At 46.0% G+C, this 4,168-nt stretch overlaps 1 pseudogene; it reads right to left on the bottom strand.

Annotated features, from left to right (window-relative positions):
- Positions 1-1,791: 1,791 nt before the first annotated feature.
- Positions 1,792-1,931, bottom strand: LOC149992504 (U2 spliceosomal RNA; annotated as a pseudogene).
- Between the last annotated feature and the right edge of the window lie 2,237 nt (positions 1,932-4,168).

Below are 4,168 nucleotides of genomic sequence, written 5' to 3'. Positions count from 1 at the left end.
TGGAAGCAGAGTGTTTGCTCCCCACCTCCGGTTGCCCTGAAAATGAATGTGCAGGGAGCGACCGGCCTCAGAAACCTCAGACCAGGGGAAGTGCTGCGGGCGCGGCCGCGGGAGGGACAGGACAGGACGAGCTGGGTTAACAGGGCACAGGAACACAGCTCCTGTGGGCCGGAGCCAACGCTGGTTCCTGCCAAAGGCCGGCGTCTGCACGGTGGATTCCGCGCGCCATCTGGTGGCTCAGGGCTGGCATCGCGCGCATCATGCCGGCTTTTACGTCATTAACATAATTTAATTAATAAAAAGAGCACAGAATGGGCTTTCGAGTTCTGGTGGGAGGTCATCACGGGGCCCCAGAGGAAGATACCAACGACCAGGTGTTCTGAATTTCATACCACATTCTACAATTGGATATTGGAGGTCTCTGACTCTTCTGGAAACAGATAAGGATGCTCCTTTAGGACCTGCCTTCCTCAGCGGCATCTGCGCAGAGGTCTGGGCCCTTGTCCCTCCTGGAGCATGCTTACACTCTCTTCTCCAGCCTCTGAATCCTCCAGTTCCAAAACTCGGTCCACAGTCATCTTTACCTTCTCAAGCTCTGTCTTGGTTTTTGCTCACACCAGTGTTTCCAAAGCATGTTTTATCACCCAGAATTGAATCTCTAAAAATAGAAGGCATTCCAAGCTTGGGAAACTGGTTACATCCAGTTGGATCGGATGTTAGTGAAGGACACACTGGGACTGTAGTGGATTCTCAAGAAGGAACTATGGTGTGCTGGAGTTGCTAAACCTGTTTGACAGGGAGACCTCTCCCCCACCTCACCCAGTAAGTGCTTCTTGAAGATACTGCATTTGACAAAGCAACTTGAAGGAGGAATTGGTTTATCCTACCCGTGGGCCCACAGTTAGAGAGCCATCTTTGCAAAAGTGAGAGATGCCTGTGTTAATTGGCTCCCGCTGCCGTAACAAAGTACCGCTCACTGGGTGGCTTAAACCACAGAAATTTATTTCCTCACAGTATGTCTTCTGAGGCCTCCCTCCCTGGTGTGTAGACCACCACCTTATCCCTGTGTCCACATCCTGATCTCCAGTCATAGTGGATTAAGGCCCACCCTAATGACCTCATTTTTACCTTGGTTGCCTCGTTAAAGGCCTGGTCACCGAATACATTCTGAAGTCCTGGGGGTTAGACTGCAACTATCTTCAACTATGAATTTTGAGGGGGACCCAATTCAACTCATAAGAGCATCTTATTTTTTGTATCTGTTGGAGAAAATTTGTGCTCCAGTGGAAAAATGCGTTCTTTAGAGCAGGGTCAGCAAACTACAGCCAGTGGGCCCAATATGGCCCGCCATCTGTGTTTATAAATAAAGTTTTATTGGCACAAAGCTACATTCATTCCTTCAGGGCTTGGCTATGATTACTTTCATGTTCCATGGCAGAGTTGAGTCGTAACAAATACCATATGGCTTGCAAAAACTAAAGCATTTCCTATTTAGCCCTTTATAGAAAATGTTTGCTCGCTCTGGTCTGCAGCACACCCCTCAGACTGGTCTTATTCTGATTCTAGGGGGCTCTGCACCTCCCGTTGCCTTTTATATATGTTACAAATCATTACGTTGTAGATAACATAGCAACACAAAAGATAACAATGCAAAATAACCTCTGCCCTGGGACTTGAAGAAGCAGGTCTTGCCTCCACTCACTCATTCCCTTCAGCGGTCCTCATCTACGGATGTGTCTGCTCTTGGGTTCTCTTCTGAACTGGCCGTGACATATTACACGTTCCTCATTAATCATGAGTTAAATAAAATCATCCCCATGTGTTTGTTTTATAACTGGGTGAGTCATAACATCACCTTCTTGAAATTTTTCCTTTAACATATCAATGCTCGTATTCTACACTTGATCTTAGCCAAAAGGCCGAGAAGCGATCAATGCTCGTATTCTTGGGTATGAAAATAGCATTGGGATTACAGAGGGCAGTGTTTTTGTTCTTAAAGATACACACTGAAGCATTTAGGGCGGAGTGTCATGACGCCCAGGATTGACTTTAAAATGGTTCAGCGTGCACACCCACACATACACACTCACATATACTGTAGATAGGGGAAGCGAGGAAGAAAGGGAAAACAGAAATGGTAAAATATGAGCAGTTGGTGAATCTAGGTGAAAGCCATATGATGTATTTGAATGGTGTGCTACACATTCAGCTGTTCTGTAGGGTTAACAATTTCTGAACTAAAACATTGGAGGGCTAAGTTTATGTCATATTCCCAGCTCGGCATGTGCCTGGCCCCGCGTTCTGTACACCTGGGTGTCCCTCCAGTACTTCAGAGAGCAGCCAATTACAGACATGTGTGAGCCACCTGACTCTGCAGTGAGTGCTACAAATAGGAATAAGTAAACGCCACATTGATTTTGTTGTCACGTGGCTCAAGTTTTCTTGGAGTTCTTAATGGTACCAAATGAACAGATGTTAAGGTAGAATTTTTTAAACTTGATTTCTCATATTCCCAAAGAAATCTTTTAAGAGGATCTGAGGACCACTCAGAAGATGTTCATGTACTTGGTGGTGGTTGGTGGAGGGGGGGGGTGTTCAGCTCTGTATCTCTCGATTACTGTCCAGTTATTAGACACCTCCCTGCCCCCAGCTTGACATAATTAATATAGTTAGGGACTTAATTACTCTGTGCAGTCCAGGTGGACACTTGAAATATAAAGAAGACCATCTTGTAAAGGACATGATTGTCTAACCACTATGCTGTACACCTGAAACTAATACAAAATAATATTGACTGTAAACTGTAATTGAAAAATAAAAACATATGGTTGGGGGCTCTATTAACTGAGCGTGTGGCTGCTTGAGTTGGGACGTAATATCTGGCCCTTGGCGTTTTCAGAGGAATGAAGGCAAAGGAACAATGAGGGGAGAAAGTAGCTAAACTCACTCACTGCGTCATCCAGCATGAAGGTTTGGGATTGAAGTTTTCTGCCTGAAGGAAGCAGGAAAAATGAGTTTTTACAGAGTGCTGCTGTTTCTAAATCTAAAAGGCACAGTAACAGCAGGGAAAGGGACTGGGCTGCCTGGAAGCTCCTCGGGTTGCCAGGGGCGTTACTTCTGGAGGGACCGTCCTTCAATCGCCCTGTGAGCTGGTATGTGTGCACGGCTGGCATCTGGGCACCAGGAAGCAGGGGCTGCAGTGGACGGAGATGCCCCTTAATTGAAGGCGACCCTCAAGGAGAGGCTTTCGACCTCCGACAGAAGCTGAAGAGAGAGGCGCAGACTGTGGGCTCGGCAACCAGACCACCCTGAGGTCAACCAAGAGCAAACAGGGTCTGGCCACAACGAGCACTAACTAAAGAAAAACACCTTTCTTTCCACCCCACGGACAGCGTGCTGCTTAAAACTCCGACTCTTTCTTATGGGTTGTTGCCATAGCCTTTATCTGGGCCCTTTGCCTTCAGTTTGGTTCGCTCCAATTCTCCTGCCTATGGACTCCAAAATCGTTCTCCAGTAGCCCAATTCAGTTCATGCTGTCTGTCTATTTCTAAGTTATCTTGATTTTGAACAAATCAAGCAACCAAAACAAATACATATATATATCTCGCCTCCAGTGGTTCTCCAAGCCTATAAACCAGTCTTGTGTTTCCAGTGTATCAGCACCCCTCATTCATTGACTCAACCAAAGGCTGCAGAGAGAGAGGAGGCACTTCTCCGGTCTACACCAGGATGACAGAGACTGTGTTGTATTCATTTTTCATGGTGTTTTGGGTAGCATTATTCTTGGGGAGGTAGTTCAAAAAACAGCCTTTCAAAGGATATACTAAGAAAAAAAAAACTGAAAGCAGAGACTCAAAGAGGTATCTATGCACCCATGTTCATAGCAGCATTATTCACAGTAGCCAAGGGGTGAAGGCAACCCAAGGAACCACCAATGGACGAATGGAGGCACAGAATGTGGTCTGTTTATACAATAAAACAGTATTCAGCCTCAAAAAGGAAGGAAATCCTGACATAAGCTACAACATGGGTGATCCTTGAAGACATTGTGCTAAGTGAAATAAACTAATCACAAAAGGACAAATACTGCATGATTCCACTTATAGGCAGTCCTAGAGGAATCAGATTTGTAGAGATAGACAGTGGAATGGTGGGTGCCAGGGACCGG

Source organism: Furipterus horrens, unplaced genomic scaffold (genome assembly GCF_987537825.1).
Source record: "Furipterus horrens unplaced genomic scaffold, mFurHor1.1.pri manual_scaffold_15, whole genome shotgun sequence".
NCBI lineage: Eukaryota > Metazoa > Chordata > Mammalia > Chiroptera > Furipteridae > Furipterus > Furipterus horrens.
The sequence above is the reverse complement of the archived record's forward strand: the minus strand, read 5'-3'. Positions and strand labels throughout refer to the sequence as shown.